The sequence below is a fragment of the Schistocerca nitens genome, chromosome 2 (assembly GCF_023898315.1).
Source record: "Schistocerca nitens isolate TAMUIC-IGC-003100 chromosome 2, iqSchNite1.1, whole genome shotgun sequence".
NCBI lineage: Eukaryota > Metazoa > Arthropoda > Insecta > Orthoptera > Acrididae > Schistocerca > Schistocerca nitens.
Genome location: NC_064615.1, coordinates 854,153,377 through 854,168,455, shown reverse-complemented (window position 1 = coordinate 854,168,455; position 15,079 = coordinate 854,153,377).

Below are 15,079 nucleotides of genomic sequence, written 5' to 3'. Positions count from 1 at the left end.
GAGAGTCTGAGCGATTTTCCGCCGCCAGAGGGAAGCGCAGTGAAGATTAGGTCGATTTAAGCGCGACCGTCGGGACGGCTGTTCTGTCTCAGCTGTTTGTGTGAAGACAACAGGTGGTAAGCGCCGTGACGTCATGGCTGATAAGATCCTCTGCCCGCTTCTGCGTTTGGAATGTTAGTCAGAGCTGGTTACATGATTCCCTGTGCCAGGCAGATCAGAGAAGACTGCCCCATGTAGAAGCTATTTCGGTGTGTTGCTTGTGCACCTACTTGTAATTGGCTTTTAATCATTCGGAATAGGCCGATGTCCACTGTGGCGCCGTTTTGGTTTCTTGTCAGCCAGTTCGAGACGATTGAAACGAGGGCATTGTGAGTATGCTCAACCGATAGCAGTTGTTGATTCATGTTCCTACTTCCTGAAAATTGTGCTCAGCATTCAATTACAGTCCCAACCGTTATAGTTTACGTGTGAAAAGGCTGTTCTCTGACTTGCCGTCCTGGTTATCCATTGTCGCCTGTAAAGCAGTTTTTGTGAATATCTGAAGTGATCACGTTAAGTCATTTTACGGTAATAAAATTATAAACAGCCGACCAGTTGCAATGGATAAAGAAATTCTTTACCTAGGTTTCGATAAATATAAATTTGTCTTCTTCAGAAGGTAACAATTTTACATTAGTAAGGAATAATGTACCATCACCGTTTTTACAATTGTCGGCATAGAAACATGTGTCAAAAATAAAATATATCCCTAGAATTAGGGTTTGTCACGTTAATATAAAATAGCTCATGTATCTTGCAGAGCACAATATTCATTTTAGTGTGTATTTTTTACCATTAAACTGGTGGTGTGGAAGCCTCTTGTCTCGGTTTGGCCGCGTTAACTGCCGTTATCTAAATTAAGCAGTACGTAATGTGATTTCAGGACATGGTATGTTTTTTCCAAATTTTCTCCAGTGTCTTTTGGTGTTGTACTTTCTTATAACATTGTTAACTAGTAACTTATATGTTACAGGATAGCCTGAGTCCGCATGTGGTTTATATTGTGAGTTCCGCTAAAAGGCGGTCTTGAGTAAAAGAAACGGTTAATCCTGAAGTGGTTGCTCTCTCTGTCAACCGTACTAAAGCGAGAGCCAAAGAACTGAGCTGGTCAACCAGGCTGAGTGCTGTTCATAAACAAAAAGAATAATTTAGTTTGGCCCTACACGAACAACTGATTTTATGTTATGTGAACTTTTCATCAGCTTATTTACTTGTTTCGCATGTGTTCCCTAGTTACATTCCATCTGTTTTTGTTGTCAGTGGATGTCGGATGTTATATAGCCTGTTTATCCTTTCTGTAAGTTTGTAAGACTTAAATTTGGAATGTATTGTCAAAAGCCACATGGTTGAAGTTATTAAAAATACGTATTAAGGGTAGGACTTAACGACAAGATTTCAGAAAACTTTTCTTAAGATTCTTTTCTTAAAATTGTTCTTAAGTGTCATTTTAGGGGCTTTGTAAATTCTACCGCCAGTTGCCTTGCATCCAAAAGAAAAAGTCATTTATCAATTAAATTCTGTTCGTGGCTGCTGAGAATTTTAGATCTTTTTGTTGTTGCAATAAGATGGTCTATTTTTTATTAAATTTGTTGGTAAAATTATGGCCCAGTATCCTACTAATCAACATCAGCTCCGTATGGCATTTCAGTCAGGTATTGAAGCGTGGACGCAAAATGGAATGTCTAGACTGACAGGTGTAGTCCATTTGGCGGCGCAGCTACGACCGTGCAGAAACCATTAAGTAGTAAATTATGTGATGTGTTTGCGGGAAAGCTGTTAGACGCAGAGAAACAAGACAAATAAGACATTGAAGCTGGTACATATTAGGATAACAATGGGGACAGTATCTCCATTTATACCCCGAACGCCTCGTATTTAAGCACATGCACCACACTAAGTTACAACTTCCACATAATAACAAGTAGGGTAGAAACAGATAATTAAAATACTACTCCATATTTGTTATTTATGGAAATACTCATAATCGTTATACAATGTGCGCCTGAAAAGTCCGGTGAACGGTTTCAGAAAATAAAAGAATGAACAGCTACAAACGAAATAACTTTGCTGGGCTTCGAAGTAATCACCAATATCTACAACACACTTCTGACATCGGTTAAAAATCTCTTAGAAACTGGAGTTACTCAAACCACAATGATCACACGTCGTTGGATGTCCGCAGCATTACAAGAGATGAATCCTGGTGCTAACGATAAGTTCTGGAACAGCCTGAACAATATACCCTAAAAACTACAGGTCAGACGCCCCATTGGGCTGTCGGAACCGTCGTATCAACTGAAAAGAGGAAAAATCAAGAATCGTCGTACTACACTACACACCTCTAATCAGCTATTGTCGAGTTTCTGTGTTTTGTGGCCCAAGGAAGATATGCAGTTTTGTACACCGGTACGAGCAACATCCTTTTCTGAGGTAACCGACTCAGAATACAACCTAATACAAAAAAAAGACGCACCACGATGAAATTATCCAGATGGAATGGAAATCGATAGATGTGATGTACATGTGCAGACGACCAAATGGGTAGAATTTCAGAAAACTGAATGATATATTCAAGAGAAACAGCTTCACAATTTGAGCAAGTCAATAACGAGTTAGTCCACCTCTGGCCCTTATGCAGTAGTTATAGTTTTTCGACTTGGCATTGATTCCGAGAGTTTTTGAATGTCCCGCTCAACGACATAGTACCAGATTCAATTGACGCGTTTGATCCTCGATATTCGGAGCTGGTAGGAGGGCCGTCCTATAATGCTTCAAAGGTCGTGAATATGGGAGCGAATCGGTGACCTAGCCGGCCAAGGAAAGGTATGACAACCACGAGAACAAGCAGTAGAAACTCTCTCTGTGTGCTGGCGAGCATTATCTTGCTGAAACGTAGCCCAGGGTGGCTTGACACACAGGGAAACAAACCGGGGCTACACTGCAAGGGTACTGCGGATGATAACCAAAGGTCTCCTCCTTTGCAGAGAAATGGCACCCCAGAGCATCACTCCTGGTTTTCGGGCCATATGACGGGCGACAGGCATGTTGGTACATCACAGCTATCCTGAGCGCCTCCAGACACGTCTTCGCTGGTCATTGGGGCTCGTTCAAAGCCGGACGCGACACAGAAGATCATTATACTCCTGCTAATGACATTCCAGGCTTTCATATTCGATCGAGACTCGCTCCTGCTCGGGCAGCTGGCTGTGCCGTGCACCAATGATTTACATGTTCACTAGGCATAATGCCAAGTGGTTAAAATGAGACGAAAGAGAATGCTGTTCAACTCTGTCTGGAATCTCACTGACAGGAGTAGAAATGTCTATAGTGATGAGTCCTTCTTCGAACTGTGCCACGATGACGGCTAAGACGTGTCTGGAGAAGCCCTGGACGGCGGTAGGATTACCAACAGGACCATCGCCCCCCATATGTTCCGACAACCATGAGTGATGGTCTGCGATACCATTTCAGGTCTCAGCAGGAGCCCTTAGCTTGTCATTCCCCGCAGTACACGCGATTGATGGTCTGGGATACCATTTCAGGTATAAGCAGGACTCCTCAGCTTGTCATTCGCCACACTGTTGCAGCACACACGAGTGATGGTCTGGGATACCATTTGAGGTCTTAGCAGGACGCCTTAGCTTGTCACTCGCCTCACCCTAGCAGCACACGTGAGTGATGGTCTGGTATACCATTTCAGGTCTCAGCAGGACCCCTTAGTTTGCCATTTGCCACACTCTTGCAGCACACAGGAGTGATGGTCTGGGATACCATTTCAGGTATAAGCAGGACCCCTCAGCTTGTCATTCGCCACACTCTTGCAGCACACACGAGTGATGGTCTGGGATACCATTTGAGGTCTTAGCAGGACGCCTTAGCTTGTCACTCGCCTCACCCCAGCAGCACACATGACTGATGGTCTGGGATACCATTTCAGGTCTCAGCACGACCCCTTAGCTTGCCATTTCCCGCACTCTTGCAGCACACACGAGCGATGGTCTGGGATACCATTTCAGAGCTTACCAGGACCCCTCAGCTTCTCATTTGCCGCACTCATGCAGCACACGCGAGTGATGGTCTGGGATACCATTTCAGGTCTCAGCAGGACCCCTTAGTTTGCCATTTGCCACACTCTTGCAGCACACAGGAGTGATGGTCAGGGATACCATTTCAGGTATAAGCAGGACCCCTCAGCTTGTCATTCGCCACACTCTTGCAGCACACACGAGTGATGGTCTGGGATACCATTTGAGGTCTTAGCAGGACGCCTTAGCTTGTCACTCGCCTCACCCCAGCAGCACACATGACTGATGGTCTGGGATACCATTTCAGGTCTCAGCACGACCCCTTAGCTTGCCATTTCCCGCACTCTTGCAGCACACACGAGCGATGGTCTGGGATACCATTTCAGAGTTTACCAGGACCCCTCAGCTTCTCATTTGCCGCACTCATGCAGCACACGCGAGTGATGGTCTGGGATACCATTTCAGGTCTCAGCAGGACCCCTTAGTTTGCCATTTGCCACACTCTTGCAGCACACAGGAGTGATGGTCTGGGATACCATTTCAGGTATAAGCAGGACCCCTCAGCTTGTCATTCGCCACACTCTTGCAGACACACGAGTGATGGTCTGGGATACCATTTGAGGTCTTAGCAGGACGCCTTAGCTTGTCACTCGCCTCACCCCAGCAGCACACATGACTGATGGTCTGGGATACCATTTCAGGTCTCAGCACGACCCCTTAGCTTGCCATTTCCCACACTCTTGCAGCACACACGAGCGATGGTCTGGGATACCATTTCAGAGCTTACCAGGACCCCTCAGCTTCTCATTTGCCGCACTCATGCAGCACACGCGAGTGACGGTCTGGGATACCATTTCAGGTCTTAGGAGGACCCCTTAGCTTGCCATTTGCAGCCCTCTTGCAGCACACGCGATTGATGGTCTGGGATACCATTTCAGGTCATAGCAGGACCCCTTAGCTTGTCATTCGCCACACTCTTGCAGCACACACGAGTGATCGCCTGGGATACGATTTCATGTCTTAGCGGGACCCCTTAGCTTGTCATTCGCCTCACTCTAGCAGCACATGTGAGTGATGGTCTGGGATACCATTTCAGGTCTTAGCAGGACCCCTTAGCTTGTCATTCGCTGCACTCTTGCAGCACAGCGGCAAGTCGACGATATTCTACGCTCCGTTTCGCTGCCATTAATGAAAGCCATCCCGGTCCCACATTTCCCGCTCTGGCCGGGAGTTTCTACTACTTTTCTTTGTGTTTGTCAAATCTTACGTTCACTAACAATGTCGCCAGATATCTCCCCAATTGGGAACGTTTGGAGCTTTATGGGTAGTAATGCGCCAGTTGGACGGAACGTGGCATTATATCACTCAGCTGTTTGAAACAAACCTGCATTCCCGGCAGCTGCAATTCCTGTCAGGAATAAGGTGTGACACTCGCCTCTTCTCCCTGTCGGTTAGGATGCTAGACTGCCGTTTCTCAACATGTTACATTGCTGCGATGGTACAAAGTTATTTGTTGACACGTTTAAAACTAAACGTTGTTATGTCGAGAAATCGCATTTTCATACACGGAATAGTCTTGGGGACATCGAAATACTACTGCTTCTGTCATTCTGCAATGTCTCCACATTGACCCATCTTACTGTGCTTATGCCGTAAAATTGTGAAGTACACGCGACAATTCTGCTGTGACTAACTCAGAGGCAGAGAGCCGTATGACCCCTGTTACTAGTGTAGAACTTCAAGGACGTTCAATAAGTAATACAAAACATTTTTTCCCGGACAGTTTCCGTTGAAAAAAATGCGGTATTATTTATGGGTCATCGTGGGATATTTTCGATTCAGCCCCTGTAGTTTTATGAAGCTTCGCTAGGTGGCAGCGCTATAATTAGCCTTAAAAATGAGGCCTGTAAGGGAGTTGCGTTCTAAGCAGACAGCTGTCATCCAGTTTCTTTTGGTGGAAAACCAGAGCGTTGAAGATGTTCATAGGCGCTTCCAGAACGTTCAAGCAGACTAGGTAGCGAACAAAACACGGTTAGTCGTAGGGCTAGGCGCTTGTCATCATCGCAACAAGGTCGCGCAAATCTATCCGATGTCCCGCGTGCCGGCCGACCGCACACAGCTGTGGCTCCTGCTATGCAGACACTCTCATTCAAGGTGACCGACGGATCACAAACACCTCGCTGTTCAACTGGACGCCTCTGTTGGTAATGCTGACACACTCGTCCACCAGTTGGAGTACTCAAAGGTATGTGCCCGCTGGGTTACTCGCCGACTAACTCAAGACATACAGAGCACTGTTTGGTCCAATTAAGGATGCAGTCTGCGGGGAGCAGTTGGTGATGAAGGGGAAGTTATTAATGCAACAGTACGTTTGCTCTGACGTCGACCGGTAGAGTGGTACCATGGGGGCGTGGAGGTCCTCCCAGTAAGGCGCCGTAAGGCCGCCGCATTTCAGGAAGATGTGCCGAAAAATAGGGTTTTGTAGCGAAAAGAGTGGGGAATAATATGGTGCGGTGGAGCTCGGAATAAAACCAAACTGCTTTCAGAAAGAAAGTGTGTTGAATTACTTATTCAACGCCTCTCGTACAGCTCTCCAAAGATACCAGTGTTTTCTGTTAAGAAGGCAAATACGAGTAATATTAAATACGATTATAGTAGTTTCTCATTAACGACTATCGTTTCTAAAGCTTTTAGACATCAAGTTATTTGCTTCGACGGTTCAGAGCAGTCTTGATTTCCACGCAGAATTCTTGAATTTATTTTCTTAATTTGTTAATTTCAATTTCGACCTTAAGGAACCACCTCTCGTTCTTAAGTCGAGTGCGAATTATACTGTCCGTTCTATTCGGTAGTTTTAAATTCACCTTGTTATTGGCCAGAAATCACTTTGTACTGCGGACGTAAGTCCTGGTATCTGTTCCTCTAGTGCAATGTTTTAAATTGTGCAGTGTTTTAAATACTAAGAATTATTAGTACAGGCCGATCCATGTAAACTTGCACAACTTCAAAAGGGGTCCGAAAGCTCGTAGAAACAGGAAATTTGTTGCAAATATCTCAATAGATCTGCGAGAATCTGAGCTCCCTCCCATTGTTGGCAACTCATTGTTGTTTCAGTGCACTAAGTACTTCGTAGTCTCCACTTGTGGTCTACGGAAGCCGGCAGGGTAGCTCAGTGTGTTCAGTTAGAGGGTTAACTGCCCTCTGAAATAAAAAACTGAGTCAACGGCTGGGCACGGAACTTGAACGGATGTCATGGGACATCCGCACCGAACAAATGCAACGAACAATATCGAACAAAATGCGAACAAAAAATATATAAAAGGGGTAGCGTCTTTGATTAATAATCAAAACGTACTCGACCACGGGTTCGAATCCCGTCACTGTTTAAATTTTGATTAATAATCAGCAATGGCGACCGAAGGCTTCCGGCATAAGAAGTCACCCTCATTCTGCCAACGGCTTTGTCATAGAGGGCGGAGGAAAGGAGGAAAGTTCAGGCCACTCTCTTGCCATAGGTGTGGGAAAGTAGCCCTAAAGGGGGAAGAAGCAGCAATAATCAACTGCATGAGGATGCAGAAGGCAATGGAGACCACTGCATTAAAGACACGTAAAGTATATCCACAGGACATGTGGTCTGTAATTGAAAAAGTGTCATGATGATCTCTCCATTGGTAAAAGTTTCCGGAATAGTCCCCCATTCGGATCTCCGGGAGGGGACTGCCAACGGGGTGGTGACTATGAGAAAAGAGATAGAATAATCAACGAAAGGGTAACGTTCTACGAGTCGGGGCGAGGAATATCAGAAGCTTTAACGTGGTATGGAAACTAGAAAATCTGAAAACTGAAATGCGAAGGCTCAATTAAGATATAGTAGGGATCAGTGAAGTGATATGAAAAGAAGACAAAGATTTCTGATCAGATGAGTGTAGGGTAATATCAACATAAGCAGAAAATGGTATAACAGGAACAGAATTCATTACGAATAGGAAGGTAGGGCAGAGAGTGTGTTACTGTGAACAGTTCAGTGACAGGGTTGTTCTTATCGGAATCGACAACAACTCAACACTGACAACGATAGTTCAGGTATACATGCCGACGTCGCAAGCTGAAGATGAAGAGATAGAGAAAGTATATGAGGATATTGAAAAGGTAAAACATTACATAAAGGGAGATCTAATAGTCATGGGGAACTGGAATGCAGCTGTAGGGGAAGGAGTAGAAGAAAAGGTTAGAGCAGAATATGGGCTTGCGACAAGGAATGAGAGAGGAGAAAGACTAATTGAATTCTGTGATAAATTTCAGCTAGTAATAGCGAATACTCTATGAAGAATCACAAGAGAAGGAGGTATACTTGGAAAAGGCCGAGTGATAGTATTGTATTGTATTGTATGGGGAAACTTGCCGTAGCCCTCAGTGATTCACAACCCCACAACAGGCTACAACAGTCCACTTACCCCACCGCCGCCCCACAACCGAACCCAGGGTTATTGTCCGGTTCTGCCCCCAGTGAACCCCCCGGGAACGTCTCACACCAGACGACTGTAACCCCAATGTTTTCGTGGTACAGTAATTATGGCGTTCGCGTACGTGGAGAAAGTGTTGGCGTAGAAATCGCCGATATAGTGTAACTGAGGCGGAATAAGGGGAATCAGCTCGCATTCCCGAAAAAGATGGAAAACCGCCTTAAGGGGGGGTAGGACGTCAAATGGGCCGACTTTGAGCAGGAGAGGCACCACAGGACATTTTATTTTCTACTTTCTATACTTTTACAAATAAATTCATAAAACTTTGTCAACATGACCAGGAAGGATTCAGGATTCACACTCATAGCGCTGGAAGTGCAAAAACATAACAAAATAATTTTTTTTAGATATGAAATTTCATCATTTTTTCACTTATTGTTGGCTGCATTTGTTGCTATAGGTACATTTTTCTTCACAAGTAAGAGAGATTCTTCGATGAATTTTGCACAGCATACAAACCATACTTGCAGGTGTATGAAACTCTAGAATTTTCCAAATCTATTAAAAACTGTGGTTAAAATTGAGATAATTAATCACAAAATTTGATTTTTTTCTAAACATAAAGTTTAAAACGTAACAGCTCATTCATTTTTTCATAAATTACATAGATTCTAGAGTTTCAGACACCTGTAAGCATGGTTTGTATGCTGTGCAAAATTCACCGAACAGTCTCTCTTACTTATGAAGAAAAGTGTACCCATAACAACAAATGCAGCCAAAGTAAGTGAAAAAATGATGAAATTTCACGTCGAAAAAAAATTACTTTGTTATGTTTCCGAACTTCCGCTGCTACGAGTGTCAATCCTGAATCGTTCCTGGTCATGCTGACAAAGTTTTATGAATTTACTTGTAAAAGTGTAGACAGTGGAAATTAAAATGTCCTGTGGTGCCTCTCCTGCTCCAAGTCGGCCCATTCGACGTTCTACCCCCCCTTAAGAACCATCCACAGGGCGGCCGGCACACAGGACATCGACACTAATCCGCCGGGCGGATTCGGGCCGGGGACCTGCATGCCTTCCTGCCCAGAAAGCAGTGCGTTAGTCGGCAATGCTAACCGGGCGAGCAGGACGGGTGACAGGGGAAGATATCAGTTAGAATACGTCATGATGAGACTCCGAAATCAAATACTATTGTAAGGCGTACCCAGGAGCAGATGTAGACTCAGATCACAATATGGTAGTGATGAAGAGTAGGCTGAAGTTTAAAACGTTAGTCAGGAAGAATCTATACGCAAAAAAAATGGGAGACGGAAGTATTAACGAATGACAAGATATGCTCGGAGTTCTCTAAGGCTATACATATAGCAATAAGGAATGACTCGGTAGGCAGTTAAGTTGAAGAGTAATGGGCAGCTCCAAAAAAAAAAAAAATGTGTGTGAAATCTTATGGGACTTAACTGCTAAGGTCATCAGTCCCTAAGCTTACACACTACTTTACCTAAATTATCCTAACGAAGAAAAACACACCCATGCCCGAGGGAGGCCTCGAAACTCCGCCGGGATCAGCCGCACACTCCATGACTGCAGCGCCTCAGCGGCACAGCTCTAATATAGCCCATCACAGACGTTGGAGAGAAAAATATAGGTAATAGTAACGTAACTGCGAAGAAATCATAGGTAACAGATGAAATACTTCAGCCGATCGATGAAGCGACGAAGTACAAAAATGATACAGGAAACTCAAGTATACAGAAATACAAGTCACTGAGGAATAAAATAGATAGGAATTGCAAGGAAGCTAAGGCGAAGTGGCTGCATGAAAAACGTGAAACAATTGAAAAAGAAATGATTGTCGAAAAAATAGACTCAGCACAAAGGAAAGTCAAAACAACATTCGGCGACATTAAAAGCAAAGTTGATAATATTAAGAGAGTAACGGAAATTCCACCGTTAAAAGCAGAGGAGAAAGAGGATACGTGGAATTAATACATTGAAAACCTCTACGAGGGGAAGAATTGTCTGATGTGATAGAAGAAGAAACAGGAGTCCATTTAGAAGAGGTAGGGGATCCAGTAATAGCATCAGAATTTGAAAGAGCTTTGGAGGACTTAAGATCAAGTAAGGCAGAAGGGATAGATAACATTCCATCAGAATTTCTAAAATAATTGGGGGAACTGTCAACAAAACGACTATTCACTTTGGTGTGCAGAATCTATGAGTCTCGCGACATAACATCTCACTTTCGGAAAAATATCATACACACAAATCCGAAGACTGCAAGAGCTGATAAGGGCGAGAATTATCGCACAGTCAGTTTAACAGTTTTTCATCCAAGTTGCTGCCAAGATTAGTTTGCAGAGGAATGGAAAAGATAATTGAGGATGCGCTAGATGACGAAAAGTTTGTGTTTAGAAAAGGTTAATGTACGAGACAGGCAATTCTGACGTTGCGATTGATAATGGAAGAAGGCTAAGGAAAAATTGTCGAGCTGGGAAAAGCGTTCGACAATGTAAAATGGTGCAAGATGTTCCAAATTCTAAGAAAAATATGGGTAAGCTATAGGGAGAGACGGGCAATATACAATGTCTGCAACAGTCAAGATTGTATAATAAGTGTGAACAAGCAAGAACGAAGTGCTCGGATTAAAAAGGGCGTAAGGCAGGGATTTAGTGTTCCGCAGCTACTGTTCAATCTGAACAACGAAGAAGAAATGATGGAAATAAAAGAATGCTTCATGAGTGTGATTAAAATTAAAGGTGAAAGGATATTAATGATATGAAATGCTGACGACATTGCTATTCTGAGTGACAATGAAGAAGAATTACAACATATGCTGACTGGAATGAACAATCTAATCAGTACAGAATATGGATTAAGGGTGAAGAAAAGAAAGACGAAAGTAATGAGAAGTAGCAGAAATGAGACAGTAAGGAAGTTAACATAGGGTTGATGGTCACAAAGTAGATGAAACATTTCTCCTACCTAGGCAGTAAAATACCCAATGACGGACGGGTCTAGGATGGTATCAAAAGCAGTCTACCAATGGCTAGAAGGGAATTTCTGGACAAGGGATGTCTACTAGTATCAAAAATAGGCCTTAATTTGAGGAAGAAATGTCTGAGAATGTACATCTGGATTACAGCATTGTGTGGTAGTGAAACATGGACTGTGGGAAAACCGGAGCAGAAGAGAATCAAAGTATTTGAGACATGGTGCTACAGGCGAATGTTGAAAATTGTTTGGACTGATAAGGTAAGGAATGAGGAGGTTCTGCGCAGGATCGGAGAGGAAATGAATATGTGGAAAACATTGACAATGCGAAGGGAGGAGATGATAAGACATCTTCACTTAAAACTTCCGGGCTGATAGGCCGTGGTCGAAGTATAAAACTATCTCCTGACGTTTCGTCTCCGACTGCGGGAGACATCCTCGCAGGTAAATCGGCGAACTGCGAAGAGAACTCGAGGAAGCGCTGATTATATAGGCAGTACAGAGGGCGCCACTGTCGATCACGTGGCGTCGGCTATGAGATTGTCTCTGGTAATGCCAACAATCTCGATTGAAAGTAATCGATCGTCACTCTTGCGGTGCAACGTTGACATCCAAATTTTATCCAGTTTAACACCTTCGTCTTTCCTGTTAAAATTATTACGATGTTTATCAATCTCGATAGCCTCTCTATACAAGCGTGCATAATAATGCGAGGTTTTTGATATGACGCTCGTCTCGCTGAATTTTATTTCATGGTCACCTTCCTGGTAAACATGTTCCGCTACGGCCGATTTATCCGTGTGACCCAGGTGGCAATTCCTCTTATGTTCGACAAGACGGGTGTTCACACTTCTCTTTGTGGTACCGATGTAAACCTGTCCACAACTACAAGGAATTTTATATACCCCCGGTGTAGCCAAAGGGTGCCGTGCATCTTTTGCCGACCTTAAAAATTCTTTTATTTTCCTAGTAGGTCTGAAAATAGTTTCCACCCCATACTTGCCTAAAACTTTCCCAATGCGATCTGTGACCTTGCTAACGAACGGAAGAAAAACTTTGCCCATTGACGACTGTCGTTCGTCGTTACTCCTGATTCTCTGCCTAGAGCGAAGTGCTCGATCTATATCCTTGCTAGAATAGCCATTCTTCACGAAAGTTGACCGTAGATGTTCAATCTCATCTTTTAAATAAACAGGTTCACAAAGTTTGTGCGCCCTGTCTACAAAGTTTTCATTACACCTCTTTTTTGTCTAGGGTGGTGGTTTGAATTTTTGTGTAGATAACGATCAGTATGTGTGGGCTTTCTATACACCTTATGGCCCAACGTTCCGTCCGGTCGTTTAATCACACACACATCTATGAAGTTCAATTGGCCATTCCTTTCTGTCTCCATAGTGAATTGGATTTTCGGATTAATGCTTTTTAAATGTGTCAGGAAGGCATCCAACTCCTCTGCTCCGTGTGTCCATACTACGAACGTGTAATCGACGTAGCGATACCATCTGGCTGGTCTCTTACTGGCAGTCTGCAACGCCCGTTGTTCAAAAGTCTCCATAAATAAGTTAGCCACAGCAGGACTGATAGGACTGCCCATAGCCACCCCGTCAATCTGTTCATAAAAGTCACTATTGTATTGAAAGTAGGTTGTGGTGAGGCAGTGTCGGAATAATGCCACAATATCGGTGGGAAAAATATCCACTATGCATAAGATAGCTTCGCTTACCGGAATCATGGTAAATAACGACACAACGTCAAAACTGACGAGGATATCATCCGGGCCCACGCTCGTTTCCTTTAACTTGTCAATGAAATGAGCTGAATTTTTAATATGACTGTCCGTCCTACCAACATAAGGCTGCAGCATTGAGGCAAGGTGTCTAGCTAACTAGTGTGTTGGTCCGCCTATAGCACTGACAATTGGCCTCAACGGAATCCCAGGTTTATGAACTTTGCTTAAGCCATAAAGTCTAGGTGGGTACGCTTCTGTTTTACAAAGCAGCTTTACCTCCGAGGATGTCTCCCGCAGTCGGAGACGAAACGTCAGGAGACAGTTTTATACTTCGACCACGGCCTATCAGCCCGGAAGTTTTAATTGAAGACAATACCGGCCGTGAAAGTTTACATTGTATGATAAGACATCTGTTAAGACATGAGGGAATTACTTCCATGGTACTATAAGGAGCAGTAGAGGGGAAAAACTGTTTGGGAAGAAAAGATTGGTATACATTCAGCAAATAATTTAGGATGTAGGTTGCAAGTGCTCCTCTGAGATGAAGAGGTTTGCATGGCGAGGAATTCGTGGTGGGCCGCATCAAACCAGTTAGGAGACTGACGACCCAAAAAAACAAAAATAAAACAAAAGTCCTAGGTCCTGCACAGCTCCGCGCTTGCTCGGCTCGTGTTAGTTTGTTTGTAGCATCGTCGTTCGCGGTTTGTGAAGTATTTGAGTGTGTAGGTCGGGCCGTATGGCAATACGGAGCAAATTAGTAAATCGTACGCAGTCTTTAGATGGGAGAAACATGCAGTCCACACTTAGAGAGCGGATTTTTTTGGGAAAACACACTGAACGACAGATTCATTGGTTACAACACAATGGCCATTCCGGTGAGAATTCAGCGTGCATGATATACAGCAAAAGCAATAATTATATCGATTTTGCGGAAGATAGACAACTGGGGTTTGAGCAGTGGTAAACATAGACCATCACTGAGTGTAGAGAGAGGTTATCGATAGTTTTCGGAGACAGTTGGAAAACTCTCAAAGGAATTCGATGCGTCGATTGAGCCAAGAGACCGGCATTTCATATGGCACACGTCAAAGAGCTGTGAAGAAATCGGCACTGCAATCATACAGAGTGCACATGACGTAAGCATTGAAAGAAACAGATCAGGTGAAAAGAAATAGTGCGGTACTGTCGATGGTTTAAGGGTTTTCTTATTAAACGTTGTGAGCTGACGAGCATTTCGCTCTCATTTAAATATATGGCTGAAAGAGTCAGTCTTCAGGAATTGTGAAACGATCCCTGTCGTCCAGAACCATGTGCCACAAAGAGCGCAGTTTCGCCACGAGATGGGGAAATTCACACGTGTTATTGTGCCGAATGAGGCCTAGGTGCTGCAGTGTGCGAGTGAGACGGATGAGAACCTACGTCATAGCGAAACTCCGTAGAAGCCGTTTGTGGCCAGGGAGACGTAGCAGTGTTAAGTAAGGCGGACCTAAGATCGGCCTTAAAGGGAAATATTTATGAAAACTACTTAATTCTGTAGTAATTCAGGAAATGCAGGCACAATAATTTTAATCTACCATCCTTCACAAATTTTCATGGTGATCCCAATAAAACCTGAATATTGATCACGTCTACAATAGTTTAGGATTTATTGTTAAAGTCAAATTAACAAATTTTCTAACAAAAACCTGAATGCTAAAATCTGAACGCTTTGGTCGATCTTAACGATCGACATTTCATATAGAAGCACATCATTAAAATGACAAATGCTGTAAATACAGACTCTGCAACTTTATTTGTTTAAAAGATATAGTTAAATTAAATTATCAGTATTTT